This window comes from Myotis nattereri (assembly GCF_964212035.1).
Source record: "Myotis nattereri genome assembly, chromosome: 1".
Classification (NCBI taxonomy): domain Eukaryota; kingdom Metazoa; phylum Chordata; class Mammalia; order Chiroptera; family Vespertilionidae; genus Myotis; species Myotis nattereri.
The window spans coordinates 139760654-139785971 of record NC_138075.1 but is presented as its reverse complement, the minus strand read 5'-3'; the positions used below and the strand labels follow the sequence as shown (position 1 = coordinate 139785971).

Here is a 25318-nt window from a genome sequence, read left to right as displayed (position 1 = left end):
TAAGCCAGCAGGTGGTTATCTCCCAAGGGGTCCCAGACTGTGAGAGGGCACAAGTGGGGCTGAGGGACACCCTCCCCCCACCTCCCCTACCCTGCCAGTGCACAAAAATTTGGCCTCTAGTCTATGTAAGAAAATTCTATAAAAATTCCATAAGAAAAGGGAGTCTGTAGTATGTTAGCCAAGGCCACTCCCTGCCTGCCCCCTCCCAATTCAGCAAGGCAGGGACTCTCCTCCACACTGGGAAGCCAAGAACACAGGGCTTCCTCTCCCCCAGCTCCAAATTGGAGGGCTTGTTTCCTAGGAGGAGCAGGACATCAACATTTCTCATTTTGCCTCAACTTCCTGCTGCTGAGGCCAAGTTGTAGGCAAGGGCATTGGAGAGACTGGAGCTCCCTTAAGCTACTTGTGGAAGGCAGGCTTTACCTTCACTACAATACTTCTGAGAATACTGGGCCCTCCATCACTCCTAGCCTGGCTTGTGAGGCAGTGGTCCCACGCTAGGAGAGGCACTCTAAGAATACCTCAGACTACTGCTCCTTAACCCCCTCAACTCCACCACCCCATCCACCCAGTGCTCAAGTCCCAAAATGGAGGGTCCCATTCATTAAAAAGGGTGTATTGTTCCTACTCCCAGCTCCAGAGCCCTGGCTCAGAGATTTTGTCTGGGGACAAACAGGTCATAAAACAGCTCCTAATATCTTCCCAAATGAACTAGTAGCTTCATTTGCAACAGAGTGTAGAGAATTTTAAGCCTAAGGGAGCTCTCAAGAACAGTGGATGTTGTGGTTGGGAAATTAGGAGGAGGTTTGTGGATTTGGTGAAGATACAGGTTAAACTGTAGGCTAATTTTCTGAAGACAGCTGAGGTAGGAGATGTGGGCAGACTCCTCATAGGGTCAGAAGAAAGATTAAACAGTGACCACAGGAACTTTTCCTTCAAGGGAACCTGAATGTAATTGGATTTTTCTATAGGGCACTTTATGTCCCTAGGATATTGTGGAAAACAATAGAGCAATTAGTCAGCCAGCAACAGTGAAGTCTAACAGCTGGAAGTGGTCAGGGTAAAAGAAGACTAAAGCCCTACTCAATCCACTGTCACCCCAGGTGACTGTGGGCAAACCCAGAGCTGTGCTTCCCTGAGGAGCAACATCAGAAGCTTAACATTGTGTTTATATTTTGGTGGAGGGGGAAGTAAGAAGGTGGAGGTAGGAAGAAGGGGAGTGAGACTTCTAAATAATCCAACCAGTCACTAAAAAACTAAACAAGCAAATAATAATAGCAAGCTCTGGGTGGGGGAGGGAAGAAGTATATCCAGTTTCCAACAAAAAATTACAAGACATACAAAGAAATAGAAAAGTATTACTCATGCTGGACAGATAGTGGACACAGCCTGTGAGAGCAAACAGATGGTAGGAATAACAGAAAACGACTTCAAACTTGCCAGAATAAATCTGTTGAAAATACAAAAGGAAGCCATGATTAAAACAGTAAAAAAGAAAGGCATGATGAAAATAGAGATAGCAATAAAGAGAGAGACATCAAATAATATGTGAATGAATAAATGAAAGAATAAAAATGTTCCATGGCAGGCCTACTCCTAATGTTTTCAGAGACCAGGATAAAAGTAAAAATGGAGGACTGTCTACTATATCTCTAAACATTTAAAATTTTTAAATCAGGTTCTCTTTCATCAACTGCCTAAGAGCCGTGCTGTATGAAGCAACAGTCTCTCCGCTTCCGCTCCGCCACCATCTTGGCAGCCCCAAAACAGCAACCATGTGTGAGTGCACCTCCGTCCATGTTGGCCAGGCTGGTGTCCAGATTGGCAATGCCTCCTGGAAGCTCTACTGCCTGGAACATGACATCCAGCCCGATGGCCAGATGCCAAGTGACAAGACCACTGAAAGGGAAATGACTCCTTAACACCTTCTTCAGTGAGGCAGGTGCTGGCAACAGGTGCCCAGGGCAGTGTCTGTAGACCTGGAGCCCAGAGTCATTGATGAAGTTCACACTGGTACCTACCACCAGCTCTTCCACCCTGAGCAGCTCGTCACAGGCAAGGAAGATGCTGCCAATAATAATGCCCATGGACACTACACATCAGCCAGGAGATCACTGGCCTCATCTTGAACTGAATTCAGAAACCGGCTGCCCCATACACAGGTCTTCACGGCTTCTTGGTTTTCCACAGCTTTGGTTGGGGAACTGGTTCTGGGCCCACCTCCTTGCTGATGGAATGTCTCCATGACACGAAGCCCAAGCTGGAGTTCTCCACTTACCCAGCCCCGCAGGTTTTGAAAGCTATAGTTGAGCCCTAAAACTCCATCCTCACCACCCTGGAGCGTTCTGATTGTACCTTCATGGTTGACAACAAGGCCAACTATGACATCTGTTGTAGAAACCTCAATATTAAGTGCCCACCCTACACTACTCTGAATAGGTTAATAGGTCAAATTGTGTCCTCCATCACTGCTTCCCTCAGGTTTGATGGAGCCTTGAATGCTAATCTGACTGAATCCCAGACCAACCTGGTGCCCTATCTCCGCATCCACTCTCTCTGCTACATGTTCCCCTGTCATCTCTGCTGAGGAAGCCCACCATAAACAGCTTTCTGCAGCAGAGATCACCAATGAGTGCTGTGAGCTAGCCAACCAGGTGGTAAAATGTGCCGCTCGCCACAGTAAAGACCGGGTTTGCTGCCTATTGTAGCCTGGTGACATGGTTCCCAGAGATGTCAGTGCTGCCATTGCCACTATCAAGACTAAGTGCAGCATTCACTTATTGGCTTCAAAGTTGGCACTAATGACCAGCCTCCCACTGTAGTACCTGGTGGAGACCTGGCCAAAGTACAGCGAGCTGTGTGCATCCTGGGCAACACCACAGCTGGAGCTGAGGCCTGGGCTCGCCTGGGCCACGAGTTTGCCCTGAGGTGTGCCAGAATGCCTGTGTCCCCCGGCACATGGGTGAGGGCATGGGGGAAGGAGAGTTTTCTGAGGCCTGTGAGAACATGGCTGCCCTTAAAAAGGATTATGAGGAGGTTGGTGTGGATTCTGTTGAAGGAGAGGGTAAGGAAGAAGGAGAGGAATACTAAGGTAAAAATATCACAATGATGCTGCTTTTATAGGGAAGCTAATCTATCTTAAATGTTGCAAATTACAGACCTATGCTTTAAAGCACTATTCTTTGGCCCTGGCCACTGCGGCTCAGTTGTGTGAGCACCATCCTATGCACCGAAAGGGGTCACTTTTTTAATTCCAGATCAGGGCACAACGGATCAATGTTTCTCTTTCAGATCCATGTTTCTCTCTCTCTTTCTCGCCCTCCTTTTCCTTCCTCTCTCTCTAAAATCAATAAAAAACATATTTTTTTTTAAAAAAAAACCACGATGCTTTGTACAGACCCAAGCTGTTCATTTCTCTGATGGGTTAACAAGCTGTTTAAAAATGTTTTATTCTCACTCTTTGAAAAATGTGCTTGATAATGACATAGATATCTGAAGTATAATTTTGAACAATGCTAGCTCACCAAGCTCTATCTCCCAACTTCCTCCAAGAGCTGCTATGGGCCACTGAAAGTACATCAGTCCTCAGACCCAGGAAAGGGGCCTGTGCAAGCCCTGGGGATGAGCTCAGAGCCACTGGAGCAGGAATCTCTGGGTTTCAGGCACCCTGGAACCTGGTCTAGATGAGGACAGCCATTCTCAAACTCGAGCCGTCCTCAGCATCATCGAGAGGGCTGTTAAAACACGGATTGCTGGTCATATCCCTCAGAGGTTTTGATTCAGTCGTTCTGAGTTAGAGTCCAAGACTTTGCATTTCTAACAAACTCCTATGGGATATGATGCTGATGTTTTGGAAACCACATTCTGAGAACCACTGGTCTTGGAAGGAGAGGGACCACAGGCTCTGGATGGGCAGCTTCATTGTTCTTTGGGGAGAGCCTCAGCTGGAGGAGAGCCGGAGCAGGGTCTTCTTTAGCACAGGGCCACTTGGTGGCAGCAGAATGTATACCAGGCAGCCTGGGCGTGCAGGAGATCAAGCATAAGTGGGTGCCAGCGCCTCTGAATGCAGCATTCTTCAATCATTTGACCAGGACACATACTCCCTAGCAACAGATCAGCCGCTTTGCTCCACGTCTACGTGCGCCAGGGGCACAAGGATGCTCTCATTCCTTCTATCACCAGTCATGGGATGGCACAGCAGCAGGGTCAACTGAGGTTCCACAGAGAACAGAGATCGCTTTGTTCACTCTGAGAAATGCTAACTAAAGTCATTTGAACACCGAACCTTTTTCTAGAGTATCATCTATTAACATCACGTGCAAGTATTTTGGGAAACACAGTACTGCCCTGTTCTAACAGGAAGTTCAACCACCTCACTCCTCACACGATGAAAAAGGTAACCAAGTGACCAAGGAAAAGATTGATTTCCTTTTAAGAGTCGTCAAAGGACTAACCTGTGATCAGCAGAAGGAAAAACTAAAAACAAGATGACGTTGTTAAGTCAGTGCCCACTGTCTTTACCTGAAGAGGCAGGAAACTGGTTCTGCCGGGATTCAAATCAACGCCATCCTGGCTAATTGCATTTTTTGTCCAACAGATTGATTTTGAGATGTAATATACAGCTACAGTTTTACATTACATTGGGCACATCAGGGCAAGAGTAAGCTACTTCAAAAAAATAAAGGTCATGCATTCTTTCTACAGGACTGCCATGACCAAGGCCAGAAAACACCAAGCCAGGAACAAGCTGAAAATAAGCTCGTCCGCATCAATGGGCCCCTACTTCGCCCACAACAGACTTTCCCATCTTGAACTTCTTCTCCTTCTGTGTTGGTCAGGAGGTCACCATCAGCCTTCTTATTTTCCGAAGCACGAGCCAGCACGCTAAGGAAGTGACTTTCTCAAGGCCGCAGAGTATGTCTCCACCTGGCCCCTGGATGACTGTCTCTCCCAGGCAGCATGGAGGTTGTGTGTGCCCGAAGGTGAAGGGTTAATGTGCAATTTAGCCTCTTGAAATAACCCCCCTGAATTCGCTCAAGGACATCTTTTAAATTCCTTTCCTCCAGCACTCTGTTTGCAAGCCCATAAATAGCTCCTCTTCAAACACATATGAAAGCCCAACCTAATAAAAGAGGCAAAACTGTTTCTGGGCTGAAGTGCTTATTGTATTTGCACAGGTCAGAGCTATGGTGTTCACTCTGATCTCAGTTTAAATAAGCGGCAAAGAATTCCAGTACAGCAGGCTCATTCTTGAGATTCCCACGAAATGGGGACATTTTCTCCCCCACTGCACACTGAATACTACAAGGCTATCTGTTCTCCAGCGAGTACAGATTGAGATGCTCAGATGCCCTGTTTGTAACAGCGATGGAACATTTAGGGGACACTTCAGCTACAATTTAGAAAAAGAAAATGTCTCCTGCTTTGTAGTTGGAACTCTCCTTAGATCACTAGCAAACTGATGGTGGATGACAGAGGAAGGGAATCCTCCTTTAGGTTGCTCACTGAGAAGAGGCTAAATGCTGTTTTCATGCCAACTTAATACAGGAAGAGCTGCTTACAAGTCATCTGATTCAATCCTCTAATTTTACAAATAAGAAAATCTAGACCTGAGTATTTGAGCAGCTTGCCTTAGGTAGATAGGTAGTAGATAGGTAGGAAGATTGGTGGGACGGTGTTAGGTGTTAGGTAGGTAGGAAGTAGGGAAGTAGGTAGGTAGGAGATAGGCAGGTGGGTAGGCAGGAGGTAGAGAGGTAAGAAGTAGGGAGGGAGGTACGTAGCTGATAAGAAGCTGGGAGGAAGTAGGTAGGTGGGTAGTAGGTAGGTGGGTACTCTGTCAGGAACCAGGTCACCTCAGGTGGATATAGACTTCTTTATATATGCACATAACAAGATCAATCAAGAATTAGACGATTCTTGTATTAAAGCTTCTCAATTTATTCTTAAAATAGCAATGTGGCTATCTGAGGTAATTGGATAACCTATGAAAAAGAATGTCATCAAGACTTTGGAGCCCCTAATAAGTAATTTGTCAGTAACTCTTGTAATAATCTCTTATTTTTCTTCAATGTTCCTAAACTTTTACATTTACAAAAAGAGCAAAACAAAGTAATTTTATGACTTTTTCCAATAGTTTGTATGACTTTCTCAGGTTCCCTGCTGCTTTATTCTGGACTCTGTTCATATTAGCAATACCTTTGCCCATGACACAGCATGACAAGTTGCTAACACTGGTGAAAAAAACACACAACTCAGTAGATTACTGAATTAATTAAAAGAAAAAAAGCCTGGGACACTTCCCTGAAGGAAAAAAAATATATTCCCTGATGTCTTGTCTTGTGGCAGCAGCAGACACAGATGGCCTGTTAGAGACAATCACTTCTCCACAGTGGGACGAGTCGCCTTCGGAAACACAGCTCCCATTATTTCAGGAGGGCATTTAAGGACACTGATTCTTGGCTTGAGGACCTTGCCCAGCAGAATTAGCCTATTTGCCTAGTGCTGACATCCACTAGAGGGAGTCAGGGTCCTTCTTTGGAAAGCTATGGGGAGGGGAAAACACACACACATACACAAAAAAAAACAAAATGACCAAAGCCTGCAGTCCTCTGAAATACAAACAGAAGGATGGGCTGGGAGGGGATGAAGATGTCACTTCTGCCTCAAAAATGTCTCTCTTTGCAGAACACTTAGTTCGTGATTTAGCTCTTCCTTCAACACACAGTTATTGACTACATGATGTATGTCTAAAGTAGACAAAGGTAACACTCGCTCAACATCAACACACACAGGAAGGCCAGCCTTACATCCATTTTGGAGTGATGTGTGGGGAAGAAGAAGCTAGGGACCTGTGATTTTTATTTACTAGTGGACAACTGGTCAACTGTCACCTCACGTTCAACTGACCTCAGTGATAACCTAAGCATGCGTAACAAGTCAAGGGCAGTTGCTTCATCTCTTTCTTTGGCCAAATTCAAAGGTAGTTAAGTTTGTAAGCAAGCAAATCAAGCAAGATCCCCTTTCCCCTAAAAATTATAAGTCTTTCCTATAACTAATTCCTGCAATTTAGTGTTAAAGAGACATTTCTTTGGGTCTTTCACGATCCCCTATTAAAACACCACAGATATGTGGGCAAAAGGTATATTATGGTATTACTTACAATATTACATAAAAAAGAGACTGTATGCTCCATACCAAGGGAACAGTAGAATAAATCATGATGAAACCACATGAATGCAATGTGATGACTCCTTTAAAATCATGCTTTAATTATAGCTTTAATGACATGAGAAATGATTGCAAGTTTGTGTTAAGTAAAATATAGCACATTGTGGATGTGATATACAAAATTATCTTTACCTTTTTAATTTAAAAAACAAGTCTCCAAAATGCTATGACTCATATCTCTGAAAGAGAAAGTTACAAATGGACTTATAACTTCTGTCTTAATTTTTTGTATTTTCAAAAAACACTTGTTTATATGAATACTTACTAATTTTATAATCACAAAGAATTTATCTTACATTTCTGAGAAAAGTGATAGCTTACTTTTTGTAATCCTCAAAAGGGAGATTTAAGCTGCTAACCAAGAACAAGGAGAATGCCGGCCAATATGGAGAGGGGAGAGGGAGTGAATGGAAGATTGAGAAACAGGTGTCATTAGGATACTAAGGACTCATTTCACTTGCCTCCCTGGTAGGAGGGCAGCACTGGGCCCAGCCAATCACTGTTCTCCAGGATCAGAAAAAAAGAAAAGACAGCATTATTAAAGACATTGCCTAATGAACACAAGCCCTTTCAATAGAGACAGATTAATATACAGACTTTGAGATATTAGCTCGATGGCTTTGTGAGGCAGAGAAATCAGAAAAATTAGTCGTCATTTAAAGTTTTATTCTGCTTAGCTCAATGCACATTGATTATGAATGTTCCAAATAATGTTTAATAAGCTCGAAATGGTTCTCTGTATTTCATAGGATTCATTTGGTCATTTTTAAATGTCTACTAATGGCTGACTTTATACATAGAAAGACATATACCATGGAGTGGATATATTTGGCATGGAGAAAGGGAACGTTACTTGGTAAAGTGATATTAGCAGAAAAATAGCACCTGGATGAGGGGGTATTTCAAACAGATGTTATTATTTGAAAGAAAGCTTAGAGGTGTCACTTTCAGGTGTAAGAAGTCCTTCTTTGAGCTCATTTCTTTTCAAGACCTTGGGTAGGGTATGGGCAATCCAGAGAGAAATGTCTGGAAGAAGAATGGTCTGAGAAGAGGCAAGAAAACTAGAATGGCTGACTAGAGATATCTGAAAACATGCATATGATACCTAAGATTTTGCTATCGAATCACAGAAGTCTAAATAACAATTATACCAGTTACTTTACCAGTCCTGTGGATCTCATCTGGCTGTGTGAAATGAGAAATGGTTCTCAGGGTCTGAAATATGGTGAATGGGAAAAGAAAGATTATGAAAATTGGGGAAATAATTAAATATTTATCAATGGACAGACCTGTGAAGCTAATGAGATTAAGTAATCAAAGATTATAAGTAATGAGTAAAAAAATACATGGAGAAAGTTGTAGAAGACACAGAGTTCTATCATAAATGTCAAAAGGCCTGACAGCTTAGTAAGGATTGGTGCCATCCAAGGATGAATCCTGAAAGCCTTCTCCCTGTTGCCCTCACATTGCCTCAAGCCATGGCCCACACTGTGGAGGACATGGAAACCATAAAATTGGTCATTTTGGCCAGGTAGTTTAATCTCTAGACTTTGAACTTGTAAATGTTCCTGTGTTGCTCTCCAACTTTCTTATCTCTTTGTGGTGGATCTTGTTTATCTGCCTATACTTGAAATTGTCAATGATTAACTGCTAGGAGCTAAATGTCTAATCCGTTTGGCAGTTTCCCAAAACAGATACTTTCCCTCAACAGCCAATATTTCTGCTGGGATTTTTTTTTTCAGAGAAACTTTTCTTTCAAATTGTAAGAATGGTCCCTTTGGAAAGTGCACTTTTATTTTATTTATAATTTCTTTAGCTCAAAGAAGTGCTGTCTGTGTTGTTGCTTCAGGGTAACGCATAACAGCCTCTCCACAGTGCCTGGGTGCAATTATCAGTCTCCTTGGAGGCTGACTGAGGAGCCAGTGTGCAGCCAGGTAAAGAGGGAGCCACCAGAAGGTGCTTTCCCCAGGGGAAAAACAAGATAATTCAGACACCGTGAGACGGGGAAAAACAACTATCCTTCATATGCCTGGCAACCCCAGGGAACTGGAGCTTTAGCAACCACAGTACACTAAATAGGAACTGTATGATGGGTTCTCTGAGAAGAGATCTCAATACGTTTGTAAGCATATGGCAGAATCAGAGACCCAAATAGAGGTATTAAGCCGTTTTCTATGTCTATGTCCATACTCAGACAGCAGGAACAACCTCTTCCCAGCGACTCCTAGATTACAGCAAATGTTCCTGGTAGCACACCTTCAAACTAAGATGACCCCAAGGCAACGGAAAAGGCAGAAACCGGGATTAGTTCCAAACAAAATCAACATAAATAAGCTCAGAAAGAAATTCTATTTAAATGAAGGCTTCAGAGGCATAGAATTCCTTAAATAAAAAGTAAAGAGTATAAGAGAAAAACTGAAAAATGCAGAACTAGCTCAGATTTTCTAGCAGAGCCTAAATGGGGATTCTTACTCCAGTGATTTATGATCACTGTGCTCTCCAGTCAGGGGGGTATGGGAAAGAATCGGTCTGGGGATGGGAAGCTAAGCAAGAATCCAGTCTTAATAGGAGCCCAGCTTCATATGGTTCCCATGGGACACCCTGGAGCACAAGCTGCACCTTGAGTTGAAGGGGCTGCTCTGTGCCCATCGGTCATCTGCCAGGGTCTATTAGTAGGCTACATAAGGATCCCAGGGTGGGCAGGGAAGATTCTCCAGAATGGGGCAGCTGTGAGTTGTTAGCAGCTACAAGGTGGGTGTGCTGGCTGGTAAAGATGATCTGCGTGAGGCACCAATGGCACCTACTGTACAAAACAAGTATTGTAAGTACAGCATCAGGCCAGGACCTGCTTCATCGAGCAAGAGCTTGGCTAGGCGGAGCAGTGACTGGACATGATAGGATCTCTCTCTCTCTCTCTCTCTCTCTCTCTCTTTCTCTCTCTCTCTCTCTCTCTCTCTCTCTCTCTCTCTCTCTCTCGTCTCTCTCTCCCTCCCTCTCCCTTCCCTCTTCCTTTTTCTCTTTTGAAATGCAGAAGATAAAGCAATAGTAATATTCCACGTTAATGAATCAGATCAATATGGGCCAGATGCCTACTAGCTCTTCCAAGCTTTATTAACATAGAGCAAGTTACTCACTGTCTCTAAACCTCAGTTTCTTGTTTATAAATTAATCATCGGTATAAATAAATTTATTATTAGAGATAATAATACTACTTTCGTTTGGGGGTAAGTATTAAACAAGATTTTGTATTTTAAAGAACTTAGTCCAGTACCTGGCATACAGTAAAGGTTCCATAATTAGGAGTTAATTATTTTTAATTTGGAAGGCAATTCTCCAGCAATATGTATTTGATTGGAAATGTAAAACAATGCCACACAATGGGAAATCCCATAACTATACCAGCACCTAGCATTGATCCGATTTTACAGCTGAAGAAACAGAAAGCACCTTAGGAAAAGGCTCTGAACCACTGCCACTAGCGGTAGGGCCTTCTGCACATCTCACTTCCTTCGCTCACAAGTTCCAACAACTCCTAGGGGGCAGATCTGTCAGCTTTTCCAAAGGATTGGATGGCATCCATATTTCATGCTGGGAAGTATTCCTTAGTGTTTTACCCATCCATCCTGGAATGAAAGACTCATCAAATCAGTAAGGGAACATCACATATTCGACGGCTTCCCAAAGGTTTAAATGCTGATTTGTCTGTGTTGCTGGCAGGGGCAGGCTCATCGCTGACCCTAAGGCACATGGGCTTAGCACATGACTGGAGAGATTCATACCTTTTAGTCTGAAAACTGGGATCCATAATCCAAAAGCAGCAAGAGGCGCAGGAGACAACCCAAATAACCTCTACTTCGTCTTCCAACTCAGAAATTGGCTAACAGCAGTGAAAAAAACTAAAATGTGAACATGCATTGCTCTGCAATGTGCCATTGACGTCACAGCACAGTCATTAGGACAAAGTGAGATGGGTCTTAGTTTTCAAATAACTAGTTCAAAAGCAAAAATAATTTTAAAAAAATTTTTGAATTACATGATAGTAAAAAACAATTCACCTGCTTTTTCCCCTCTACTGAATTTTTTTTGGCTATCATGTAGCCATTCCTATAGTCAAAGCACAAATTAGTTCACAGAGGTTAGTAATGTTTTTTAAGTCTCAATTTTCCTTGGTAATCTATTCCTAAACTTTACAGTGTTCTCGTCCAGGAATTTATTCTGCATATTGGACCCAGACAATCTCTCTCAAAATTGTCTCTTATTTTGTCCACAGATAAAATAAAGAACATTACATTACTAAATACAATGAACAGAATGTCTTTGCCTATGTGAAATATTGATCTCTCAACTTTTTCCATATAATTTAAATAATCATAAATTCCTAATATTTTCATTTCCTCCTTATACATTATTATTAATACATAGATGATGATCATTATTTCCAAAGTTTTAAATAGTTCAGAGATTGTGTGATCTGGGATTAGTGCTCTATTTTCAAGTTCTTGGTCATTGGTCAAAGATACTCCACAGAGAGCCTGATCCAGGGCCACCTGGGAGTCAGTCACCCAGGATGTCTGGGAGGCCCCAGTCTCCTCTGAGCATAGTGGTTAAGACAGTGGGAGTGAAGACAGACAGATCTGGGTTCAAATTCCAGGTATGTCATTTACTGGTTATTCATACTTGGGAAGTAATTAACACCTATCCAATGCTAAAAAGCGAGAATTGATCAAATACAGTTGTGGCTTCTTTTTATAGTTCATGCTACTTCTCTGGTTAAAAAATATTGTGAGCCTGATATTCACTTAAAATTCCTTGAAATTGTTCCATTAAAAAAGTATACACATAGGTGTGAGTGAGGCATTCTTATAAGATTAATTGCATTATCTAGATGTTGGGATGTTTGATGTCATTTTATTCACTCTATTTTTGACATGGCATATTAAAAAAGGAAAATGGAATCTCAGTATAATGAGATTGAGAATGTTATTATTTTATCAACCTTATGCCGTATTCCCACCCTCCTTACCTATGAGGGATATATTCCAAGACCCTCAGTGGATGCCTGAAACTGTAGATAGTATCAACTTTTTAAATACTATGTGTTTTTCCTATACATACATGTATATTTAAAATAAAATTTAATTGATAAATTAGGCAGTTTCACAGATAGATGTGTTCCTACTACAGAGTTTAGCAACTTCAACCTACAATTTTTTTCTTTCATTATTAAGAACGTTTACCTTTTCACTTAAAGGAAGCATTTTAGGGCTTCTCTTTGGCATATCCAAATTGCCAGCCGGCATCACTGCTCTTGTGCTTTGAGGTCATTATTAAATAAAACAAGGGTGACTTGAACACAGGCACTATAATACCATGACACTGTATCTGATAACCAAGAGGGCTACTCAGTGACTAATGGTTGGGGAGTGTCTGCAATGTGGATACACTGGAAAAGGGATGATTTACATCTGGTGGAGGTGGGGCTACACGGTGAAGAAGCGAGATTTCATCCTGCTGCTCAGAATGGCTTGCAATTTAAAACTTATGACTTGTTATTTCTAAAATGTTCCATTTAATATTTTCAGCCCTTGGTTGACTATGGGTAACTGAAACTGTGGAAAGCAAATAAGGAGACACTCATGTACATGATATGTTTTTAAAAATATGTTTTTATTGATTTCAGAGAGAGGAAGGGAGAGGAAGAGAGATACAAACATCAATGATGAGAGAGAACCATTGATTGGCTGCCTCCTGCACGCTCCCTACTGGGGATCAAGCCCAAAACCCAGGCATGTGCCCTGACTTAGAATCAAACCTCAACTTCCTGGTTCATGGTTGACCCTCAACCACTGTGCAACACTGGCCGGGCCAACGTGATATTTCTTAAGGAACTTAGCAGAGTTTATCGTGAGTCTGTCCTAAGCACCATTTGGTACATATTTTCAAATAATGAAATACCTGCAGAAACCCTATATGGCTTCTTTTGCCCGGCTGCAAAGCCTCTTAGTTACTTATAGGTTTGCCAGGAATTTTAGTCTTCCTAATGTGATCTACAAGGTGTAACCAGTTGTCACATTCATCACAAAGAACAATAGCAGACTTATATGTTGTTAAAGCCAAGGAGACTTCTGAGTAAACCTTATCTACAGGTCGATAAGTGGAGTCAAGATACAGCCAACGTTCTGTTCATCTGACCAAAACAGGGAGCTAAACTGGGTAATTCTCAAACCTACTCAAACCTATTTTACTGAAAGGGTCATATTTCAGCTGCTTATTTTTGTCTTCATTCTACTTGGTGCTGAAAAGACTCTTCTTAATCCTAAGGCATAGTTTTCATCCTATCTTAGATACTTGCCCAATTGATGCAGAGAAAAACCATGAAGTAATGAAGAAAAAATGCTGATAGGATATAAATACTTAGAATGATGTAGTTCTTTCCTAAGGCAATGTGAGTTTCTCTGCTTTTCCAAAGTAGAATCAGAAAAAAAATTGCTAAATGTTTAATCCAGTGTTGCCAACTAAGAAAAATAACAGGATCATTCTTGATGAGAAGATTAGATTTTTTTTTTAATCTTCTCACAAAATCTCTGCTTAGTGCAAAGCTCCGTTCTGTGTTCCTCCCTGAGTTGAAAGACTTGCCCAGAGGCAACATGGGAATTTCCTGGTTACATGAAGTTTGTACACAAGCTATGACTGAGAATATTCAGTGATTAATTGGCTGCTGCAAATTGGAAAAAGTAGTTTGGGCTCTGGATTTATTTTGGGTTTGACTATTCTCTGAAGTTTTTAATGTTTTTTGTTGTTGTTGTTTTTTGTTGTTGTTTGTTTGTTTGTTTTTAGCATTCAGTGACACTGTGAATTTAGAGGTTTAGTTCAGTTCAAAATTTACCTGATTTTTATTTTAAAGCCATTTTTTGTTAAAGGTCTTTCTGGTTTTAAAGCCCAAATGGCCTCCTCAGCCATCCCTGTGTTTTTAGTAAATGGACCCAAATTCGAACTATTTAATATAAGCAATTTAAAATAATTTGTAATTCTTTCCCAACAGCCAAGCAAAAGTCTCACAGAATATATCATTTTATCAATAAAACTAGAGGCCCAGTGCACAAAAATTTGTGCACTCTGGGGGGGAGGGGCCCTCAGCCCAGCCTGTGCCCTCTTGCAGTCTGTGACCCCTTGGGGGATGTCCACCTGCTGGCTTAGGCCTGCTCCCCGGGGGATCTGGCCTAAGCTGGAAGTCAGACATCCCTCTGGCAGCCTGGGAGCCCTCGGGGGATGTCCACTTGCCAGTGGGGAGCAGGCCTAAGCTGCAGTCGGACATCCTTAGCACTGCTGAGGAGGTGGGAGAGGCTCCCATCACCACCACTGTGCTGGCAGCCATCAGCCTGGCTTGTGGCTGAGCAGAGCTCCCCCTGTGGGAGCACACTGACCACCAGGGGGCAGCTCCTGCATTGAGCATCTGCCCGCTGGTGGTAAGTGTGTGTCATAGTGACCAGTCATTCCCAGTCATTCTGCTGTTAGGGTCAATTTGCATATTATCCTTTTATTATATAGGATAGAGGCCTGGTGCATGGGTGGGGGCCAGCTGGTTTGCCCTGAAGGGTGTCCTGGATCTGGGTGGGGGTCCCACAGGAGTGCTTGGCCAGCCTGGGTGAGGGGCTGAAGGCTGTTTTCAGACTTGCCACACCCCCTTCAGGGTGGGGGTCCCCACTGGGGTGCCTGGCCAGCCTGGGTGAGGGGCTGATGGCTGTTTTCAGGCTGGCCACGCCCCCCTGCAACCCAAGCTCCCAGCCTCTCCTTTTTTCCTTTTTTTTTTTGGAAGCAGGTATCTGGGGTTTATTTATCTTCTATAATTGAAACTTTGTAGCCTTGAGCATAGCCCAGGGCCGGCCAGGGCAGGCAGGAAGCTTGGCTTCTTCCATCGCCAAGGGCAACCCAAACCTCCTGCTAGCTCCAGCTCCACAGCTGCCGCCATCTTAGTTGAGTTAATTTGCATACTCATTTCTGATTGGCTGATAGGTGTAGCGGAGTGACAGAGTGATGGTTAATTTGCATGTTTCTCTTTTATTAGTGTAGATTATCTAATGTTAGATACATATAAGGTTAAGTACAGAGCCATATTTGCTGGTTCTCCCAAATGGTCAACAACAAAAATGTGTGGTAGCTTTGCAGATGCTGGGGACTCCGGGTGTGTGGGAGTTGGGGGGTGGGAGGGGGGTACCCTTGCCTCTGCCTGACCCTGTTGTCGCTGCTGCTGCACCTGTGTGCCTGGCCACTGGGGGTTGTCTTACAAACTGAACTTGACCGCACACCTGCCTGCCACTTCCTTCTGCGCCACTGGGAGCATCCACCCGTCTTCCACCCGTATAGCAACGTCCTCACAGTATCGCCAGCTGCTGAGTGCCTACCCGCCACCATTTCTAGGCTACACACTGGGAACAGCCAGGTGTCCTAGAGCACATATCCCGAGCTGCTGGCCATCCTGGAAGAGTTGAGGAAAGAGATCCTACCCACGTTCACGGCAGCAAGAGGCACCATCCATGCTAAAGGAGAACAGAACGCCAGATCCCAGCTGCCTCTCAGCCTAGAAGGCTTTCCATCTCTTCCATGAAGTTCCAGTTCATCTCCCCTGTTTAGATGAAACTTGTTTTCAAGATGGAAACAGTTTGGTTTCTCTCCCCTTCCTCCTCCCTGGTTCATTAGGTTCTGAACCTACAGTCACTAAGATGGAGAAGAGATTTTGCAATTGAGTAGGGTTTACATATTAGTTAGGTAGGTGTTTTTTTAAAAGCATTGATTTAAAAGATGAACAACAGAGTTACCTATCTTACAGCAAACTGCAGTTTGCCTCCAACATACCAGTGTTTCTCTTTTGAATAAATTGATATGACTCGAATTGTTCTTTGCTTGTGGTTATAAAATAATACAACTTTAAGGGTTTTGTTTTTAGTGCATACTGACTGCAGCTTGCTTTACTAGTGGCCATTTGCCATACAGTATAATTCTGCTTAATGGTTTTTGCTTAAGCATTTACATGACTGCTAGTGTTTTGAAATGTAATGTAAACATTATAAATACTACAGAAGAAAGAGCAACTTACCAAACCTCACCTAACAAGGACCCCTGAAAATTTCCCCCAAGACTGTATGTAGATTTCAATTCTGCCTTTCCTGTAAGTTGATCCAGACATCTGGAAAAAAAAAAAAAATGACTAACACTGTTTGCATGTTTGTATGTATTTATTGCTTGATGTAATAAAGTTTATTTTCATTACCAATTTTTAAAAAGATAAATGCATGTATACAGACTATAGTCGATTAAAAAGAGATACAGATGATCTGAAAACTAAAAAATGTACTTAAGAGAAGAGTTAAGGATATTAAGATACAGAAACAACATACCATAATGACTAAATATTCATCTGAGAATGTTTCACAAAGCTTTACTTCTATGGAATTGGCATGGAACGTCACAGAATGTTAGATGGCATCTTATAGGCATATCTCTTATCCCGTGGGTAAATCTAATTTACCATGTTGCTAACCTCTGCTAAAATAACGTCAGAGAAAGCAATACCATTGAGCAACGCATTCTATTTTTGAACAGGCACATTAGTGCTTCCATATATTGAGCTGAATCCTATCTGTAATTCCCAAACTTCTCTTCTACATGACTACCATTCGCCTCTTGGATGGTAATTCTCAAAGACCCCTTCCAGATGTGTCTTCATGGAGCCACACATCCTTAATTAGTTCTTGCATTTGTTCATTCATTTATTAAACATTTATTGAGTATCTAGTATATACTAGGCACTGGGGACATAAAAAGAGGGGAGGGGGCATAGTTTCTGCCCTCAAGGAACTAATGACTTTTAGGTGGAGATAAACACAGAAGATATTTAATATAGAGTATGTACTTCCATAAAGGTTGGCCAGACTTTGGGAGAGCCTAGAACAGGGAAATGTTATCTTGGTTTCAGGTTAGGATGTGACCAGAGGAACCCACTGGAAAAGAAGACACTTGAGCTGAGTTTTGATGATCAAGTTGGAGTTAGCAGGTTGGACTAACAATAAAAACAGTGATTACATTTGCCATGTGCCAGGCACTGATCTACATTTCTTACAGATATAATCTTATTAATTCTTAGTAATTTAGTAGAGCATGATCTTTCCCTCGTTTTAGATGAGAAATTGGAGACTTAGAAATAAATGCCTGACACAAGGTCACACACCGAGTAGCAGAGCTCTACCTAAGAGAGTTTCCAGCCAAGAAAATAGTATATAAGGTCTTAGGAAGGGAAATAGCCAGACCTGCTTGAGCCATGCTGGTGGGACTGTGTACCGGAAGCAAAACCAGATGAGCGGAAGTGGGAGTTGCTGATGTTACATAAGTAACCGCAGCCAAGCAATGCAGAATTGCTAAATTTTGGATTTAACTCCATAGCTATGAAAACTCTCAAAGGATCCTACACAGGGCAGGAAAAACTTGAGTATAATCATGTAGGCTTTATTTTATTTTTTATTTTATTTGAAACCTGGTGTTGCCAAGTTGCATGACTTGAATATCACCAATGAAAATCTAACATTCCTTACGCTAATGAACACACCTTTTGTGGTGGAGATTTCAGTAATAGTATTTGAAGCCTTGATCCCTCTGAAGAGTGGATCCCTAATTAGTATTTCAAATGCTAACTAACCACCTTTAGAATGTCCATGTATGCTCAGGGCTCTTCAAATGCCTCCTCACTACTCTCAGGATGTAGGTGATACCAAAATAGTTTAAAGTAAATCAATACAGATAACATGTAACTCCTAGAAAGGGCTTGCTACTGAAAACAAGAGAGAAAAGTGTCCCTTTGTGTATGTTTGAGGTCATTGTCACAAGGACAAGTGGAGACACGCTCTGAGTGATGTGGCCCCAGTCATTTCCTTTTCCTGGACGGGTGTGCAGATGATGAGTGAGGAATGTGTGAGCCTCTGTTCCTCTTTGTCTGGAAACCCTTGTGACACACTCTGAAGCTACAAACAGGCCCATTATCCTTCATGCCTTTTCCATAGCTGGGTGTTGCTGACGTGGAGAAGTCACGGCACAGACAGGCTGACACATCTGAGAGATGAGAGCATACCTGAAACAAAGGCCTGATCGCATCATGCTTCCACCTGGCCGGCCTTCAGGCAGATTGCATATCCCCTGGGCTCTTCTTGGGGAAGGGGGCTTATTCAAGGCCCAAGACAAAGCCCTGGCACCCTTGTGACAAGCTGACCAGGCAGGGATATGAGTGCTCCCGATGAGCAAGATCTGAACAAGATCCTGTCTGATTTCTTTAAGTGTGGCATCCTAACTTGACACAGCACACTGCAGGGATGACGCAAAACAACATGGGACCTTTGGACTTACAGAATCCCATAAAAGTTCAGGCCCCAATTCCCGGGGGGGTGGGGGGAGGGGGAAGAAAGCACATATGCGCAGACTCACATGATTTTGTATGATTTTGTATACAATTTCAGAAGGATCATGGAGCTTTCCTTTTTCTAAAATACTTGTATCTTTCAGTGCAGTCTAAAACAGAATTATCGCTGAGGGCAAAAATATCACAATAAAGTAAATAAATTTCCCATCACTTCACTTCATGTCAAATTGGATTTTTGCTAAAAATAAAGACAGAATTAGTTGCCCTTTGGGATTTCCAGCAGTGGCATAAACAGTCTTGAGTTCCTTATTCCTGGTCATGTTTGGTCCTGGTTGGGTGTCACCTGGCAGTAATGCTAAGGAGGAGATGCCTAAACTGGATGGGATTGGCCTCAATTAAATTACAGCAGGCCAGAGGGTGGACAGAAGAGACCAGAGGTGAATCAGTTAACAACAAAACGCTGATAACTTCCCTGAGTGTATGTTGGAACTTTGAATTAACTCCCAGGTGGCTATTTCCACAATCCTTTAGAGAGACTAGCTGAAAAGACCACCAGGCACCACCACATCTGCTTTCCCATGAACTTTCCAGACTACTGACCACAACTAATCCAAAAGAACAGCTCTTCCTCCCTGCAGACTATGCACCTATCCCAGAACCCACTTCTTTCCCCCCACCCCCTTTATCTATAGCCAGTGACAATTCTTTCAAAACAGCTTATATCTCTCTTCTCCCTGCATAATGTATAGAAGAGCGGTTAACACAGGACAGCCGACGTGCTGTCTTCTCCATCTAGCCCTGCTGCTGCTGGTTTAGATTGAGCACGTGGCTCAATAACCCCGTCTTTTAGAAAGCCGTTCAGCCTTGAAGGTTTTTTAACAGCACAGTGCCCTACACATGGACCTTTCAACTCTTACGAATCTATAACTTCCATTTTTGAGGCACCTTAGTCATGCGAGGGAAGGAGAGTGCTGAAAAATCTCCAGGAGCACAGAGCATTCATCTCCCCACAGGTGGGTCAAAGGTTATCTGATTTTAGGTCTTGACACAAGATCAATTCTAACATATCGAGTTCAGTAGCCTCTTCCCATCAAGTCTAATCATTCCCAACACTCCTGTAACCTACAGATTAGGGACTGAGCGATGGGACCCAGGAGTGGGGAAGATCAAGAAGCAGGCAGCAGGCATAGGGATCGAATTTCCTCCAGGACTAAGAAGACAGAGATGAGTAGTAGGGTTATTTGAGGTCTAGAGGTCTACTTTTAGAAAGTAGAAGTTCAGTTTTCCTGTGGTTTCCTCCTCACCTCCTCCCACACATACTCCCAGCCCCCTGCAAAGAGAGAGGGTTAAAAGATTCTTATTTGGAAAAAAAAATGCAGATATATAAAACATTAGACAACACGAAAGGAGACAAAAAAAAATGTTAGTAATTACTTCTGGGTTGTGAGTTTAGAGGTAATTTTGGTATATGTATTTATACCCGTCTTTGCAGGATTGTCTACGTTTTCTGCAATGAACGTTATGGCTATTATTTAAAAAGCAATAATATTAAAAATATTATAAGTTTCTATTTAGAAATACACCCATCGTTGTTGTTAGATTCAGGCCTGGGAGGATTACTCAAGATCAGATTTAATAATTCTGGTAAATTGGGGCTCTTGGTTTCTTTGGATGCCTTGAGATAATCACCAATGCCATGAAGCATAAGCAATTTAACATTCAACAAATTAAATTTTTCCAGGGAGAATCTAAACACAATGTGATTACATTATACCCTACATTCAAATACAATAGCAGCTTCAGTGATAAGACAATCCCTATTTTGCTTGGGGTTCCATCTCTTTGGATACCCTCTCTTTATCCTGGCACAATTCTAGTCTTCCCTCCTTCTGTAAGAGTTGTTAGTAGCTTTAGGAGAGGTTGGCAACAGCCATGCTGTCTCTCCCCACTCCCCACACCCCCCTCCCCTTCTATTTTATTCTTGCTGCAGCAGTCCTGTCTGATTGCTATGACCTCTTGCCTCAACTATTCCAAGAATCTCTTAACTATTCTGTGCCTCTGTTTCATCCTTCCCACGCTGCCAAAACCAGTTTCCATCACGTGATTCCACCTTGCCCTAGGAATCAACACCTCAATATGAAATTCAAGAACAGGTGCTCTTAACTGCAAGCACTGATTTTCAGTCAAGCTGTTTCTAACATGAATAACTTTATATAGAAAGATCCAGAGAAATTAGAAGAGGGAATTTTTTATCTGAAGAATTTTAATGATCCTCCCAAGCAATCGCACTGTTGATTTAAATGTCTCTCAGCCATGCTGCCTTTGGGATTAGGCTTTATGGTCCATAGGAGTAGAGATGACATCTCCTAACTTTTTGGAATCTCCATTTGTTGTAAAACTGAGCACTGAGTAGATACTTTATACATTCTTATTGACACGGTGCAGGCATGGCAGCTGAGGAAATCTGCTGCCCTGCTAATAGCGTACTCTCCAGACAACACTGTGCTTGGAAGAGTGAATAGATTTGGAAGACCTCTGAGGATGGAAACCTTCCAAATTACAGACTTTGGACTCAAATCATCTGTGTGCATGCATCCACCTATTGAGCTGGGGCCATGTGTCCCTTGCATAGTATTCTGCTTCCTTCCACAATTGGCTCATGGACCCTTAGTGAGCGTCTGTTGTATGTCCAGCCATGGGCAAACTACGGTCCGCGAGCCGGATCCGGCCCCTTTGAAATGAATAAAACTATTGAAAAAAAAAGACCGTACCCTTTTATGTAATGATGTTTACTTTGAATTTATATCAGTTCACACAAACACTCCATCCATGCTTTTGTTCCGGCCCTCCGGTCCAGTTTAAGAACCCATTGTGGCCCTCGAGTCAGAAAGTTTGCCCACCCCTGCTAGCCCCTGGTTAGGTAAAGTGGATCCAAAGATGAACAAGTAGTCCAAGTCCACTGGAAATTGAGATATACAAGAGCAGCTGTGACGCAATATGATAATTACCTTACAGAGTGTGGATTCGCACAAAGGACTTCCCGGTCACAAAGGGGAGCTGGGAAAGTTTCAAATGAGAGAAATCATTTGAATTGGGCTTTGAAACTGAGTAAGACAAAACCAAAATAGTCTTGAGGGAAGAGCATTCGAGGCAGAGGGAATGACATACAAAAGCACAGAGGAGCGGAAAGCAAGTTACATACAGAGAAAGACACATCTCCTGTGTGGTCGGAGCATGTGGCGAGGAGGGAGAAGGGGCGCTGGCTTCAGGAAGAGAGGGCATGGCAGGAGGTGGGCCATAGGGCAGACTGGGGTAGGGTGCAGGGTGCAGGTGGTGGGATGTTGGGGGGATGGAGAGAGAGAGGATGTTTCCTGTCCCGGCTCCTTGTTTCGTGTCATTTTCCTGCAGCCCAGGTGCTGGGCTCTCTTTTGCCACGATGTGAGGAACTGCCTGTCTTCTCTGTCCAGGCCAGAGAGTGATCTGATGAAGGTGAGTCACTAACATATTCCTTCATGCACAAGTGTCAACAATTAGTAGTGGATGAGGCCAGGCCCGCTGGGTCACCAGCTACCAGAAAGCCAGTTCCAGAGGTGCCATCACTGCCCGACCTTGCTTGCCGACAGGTTCCTGCCTCAGGAAACAGGACAACACACTCAGAAGGGACACACCAAGAGGAAAAACAGAAGGAAAAAAACTGCAACAGGCTGGCCCAAGACTTTCCAGACAGGGAGTGGCTGTGTGAACATTCCAGAGCAGTCTATTAAAAAAAACACAACAGGCTTAGTTACTTTTTCTGTCCCTTCATGAAAGAACCTCTGTGGGAATGTGAGGAAAGAGCAAAAAGGCCCATTTGCTCAAGAGGAGACTGATTAGATTTGCAGGAATAGGCTCATTTGTGAGCAGCGAAGGAATTTCTCAAAATGGCATCATTTGTGAGGTTCTTTGGGTACAAGAACACATCAAACATGAGACCACTGAGCTGTTGGAAATGCAGAGATTCTGTCCTTTGAGCATGTAAAAATGACTTACAAACAGCAGATAAGGATGGTAGTTATTACCTTAACCAGTGGTAGTTATTGTTATTATGCTGTGCAAATATCCCCCTAGAGCAGTGGTTCCCAACCTTTTTTGGGCCATGCCCCACCTAAGTATCTCTAAAATACTGATGCCTCCCCACCCCCCATGACATGTAATACTTATTATTCAAAAAGTGAACTCCTATTCACATGGAAGAAGCCTAAAAGGCCATTATGTCTAAACAAGCTTCCAAAGAACATGGCATCCATGAAAGTGAAAAATATAAGAACGAAAGGACAAGTTGAAGTACTCAGGAAGAAATCACTAAGGAATTGTTTTTAAAAAATAATTATATAAAGTGTTATGAAAAAATAACGAATAAAGTTTCAAAACATATAATAGAGAACTGAAATGCATAAATATGTCACTATATATTTTTATATACTGTATATGAGGCCCCTAGAATCTTAAGAAATGCAAAAAAATTCACTGTTAATAACTCATTCTCCAATTGCCCCCCTTAATAATCAAATTGCCCCCCTGTGGGAACCACATGCCCCATGTTTGGAACCACTGCCCTAGAGAGTTGACAGATCTCTTGGTATTTTGCACATTTGCAGTCTTTTACTCAGCAAATACTTATGGAGTGGTTACCATGTGACAGGCACTATTCTAGATATTGGGAACATAGCAGTGAGCAGCTGGTTTATAATCCAGGGGTGTGAATTCATCTAACCACACCTTATACTAACTTTCTCATCCTGCAGAGATAAGAAGGGAGGGAGGGAAGAGTGTGCAGACAGCGAATTGCAGTCAGAAGTCACTGGCTACCTGGATGACAGGTGAAGGGAAGGCTGCAGGTAGGAGAGAGAATAGAGTTGTTGGAGAATCTGAAGAGATACTTGTTGATATTACCGTTTTGTTTGAGACTCATCTAATCCAAATCCAGGACTTGGAAAAGGACCTAGCTGCTCAGGTCCTCCTAACCCGAAGGAAAGTTCACCCCCAGCTTGCAGATCACCAAAGCTTTTTCCTTTCCTCTGTGCATTGGAAATGTGGGAGGGAGCATGAGACTTGGCCTGACAGTGAGCAACAGAAAGGGGAACAGAATGCTAATTCCTGGGAGGATTTAGCATTGCTCTCTGCTGCCTTCTTCCTTCTCCTTCCAGAGCTCAGGTATGGAGAAAGCAAAAAGGGACAGAATCCTTGCCCCCAAAAGGGAAGGTGGCTGCAGGAGAGGAGCAGGCTGAGGAAGCCTGACATGGCTCTTGGTGCTGACCCAGGAATAAGGTTTATTTTCCTCACCTGAATGTGTCTGGCAGCTGTCCACCACACATCTGCAAACAAGAGCTGATCCCAGACTCAGGGCCTTGCTGCACAATCTGGTATCTGTGAGCTTCCCATGGTGCTTGGATGTCATGTGGCATGAAGACAGAGCAGGTGGCTGGGTGGGTCCCCAGGTAATACTGATATTCTTGAGCTCAAAGATTTTGCATCTAAGCAGCCAGCCTATCAGGGGACATGAGAGACTTTCCTGTCCCATTGAAAGAAACATGAAAGTTTGGCATCATCGTACTGCATCCTTTGCAATGCTGTCTTCTCTGCCAACTACCTTCCATCAGTTTGAGTTCAACCACCAGTCAAGCTGTTTGAAAATTTGGAAAAAAAAAAATTGTCACAAAATTTAGAAAAATTCCTTCTGAGAAAATGGCATCATATTTTTGATGTGGTGAGTACAAGGGGAGGAGGGCAATGGGGTTTTCAATTCATTCAGTTCTTTCAAGTGTTATTTTTCTCATTACTCGACTTTACTTGATGAGGATGAGCACTGTGTTTCTGCTGATGATCTATTTTTAGAAATTGGACAGCCTCAATCAATTCCTGGTTGGGGTATACTGGGCTCCTAATGGAGTGTGTGTTGAGAATGGAGACCAGCATTCCTCACCTGGAGCTTTGTCCAGCCCAAATTACCCAGGAGACTGGCACCCCGTCTGTATACACCATATCCTTTTAATATTTTTTATTGATTTTTAGAGAGAGAGGAAGGGAGAGGGATATAGAGATAGAAACATCTATAAGAGAGAAATGTCATGGATTGGCTCCTCCTGCATGCCTTCCCCCACTCCCCACACTGGGGATTGAGCCCAAAACCCGGGCATGTGCCCTGACAGGGAATTGAACTGGTGACCTCTTGGTTCCTCAATGCTCAACTGCTGACCCACACTGGCCGGGCTGCACCATACATTTTAAAATATATATATTTTTATTGATTTCAGAGAGGAAGGGAGAGGGAGAGAGAGACAGACACATCAATGATGGCAGAATCTTTGATCGACTGCCTCCTGCACGCCCCACACTGGGAACCGAACTCATAACCCCAGTATGTGCCCTGACCAGGAATTGAACCATGCCCTCCTGGTTCATAGGTCAATGTTCAACCACTGAGCCACACCGGCTGGGCGACACCACAGACTCTGAGTCACCTTAGGTTCTCTTCTTGGTAACACTTTGGATTAAAAGCAACAGAATCCTAGACTTTGGCTTCTCCTTGTAGACAAATTGGCTTTGCAGGCTTCCCAGGCTACCCACCTTCAGGAGGCAGAGAGGCCCCAGCAGATAAAAGGTTGTGTATATTAAAGACCCACTCACCTAGGACAACCAGATATTGGT

At 43.0% G+C, this 25318-nt stretch overlaps 1 pseudogene across 1 annotated transcript; it reads left to right on the top strand.

The window, feature by feature from the left end:
• Nucleotides 1–1775: 1775 nt before the first annotated feature.
• LOC308524681 (tubulin alpha-1A chain-like) lies at nucleotides 1776–3090 on the top strand (annotated as a pseudogene). The gene has a single exon. The product of its transcript is annotated as a tubulin alpha-1A chain-like (transcript).
• Nucleotides 3091–25318: the final 22228 nt, after the last annotated feature.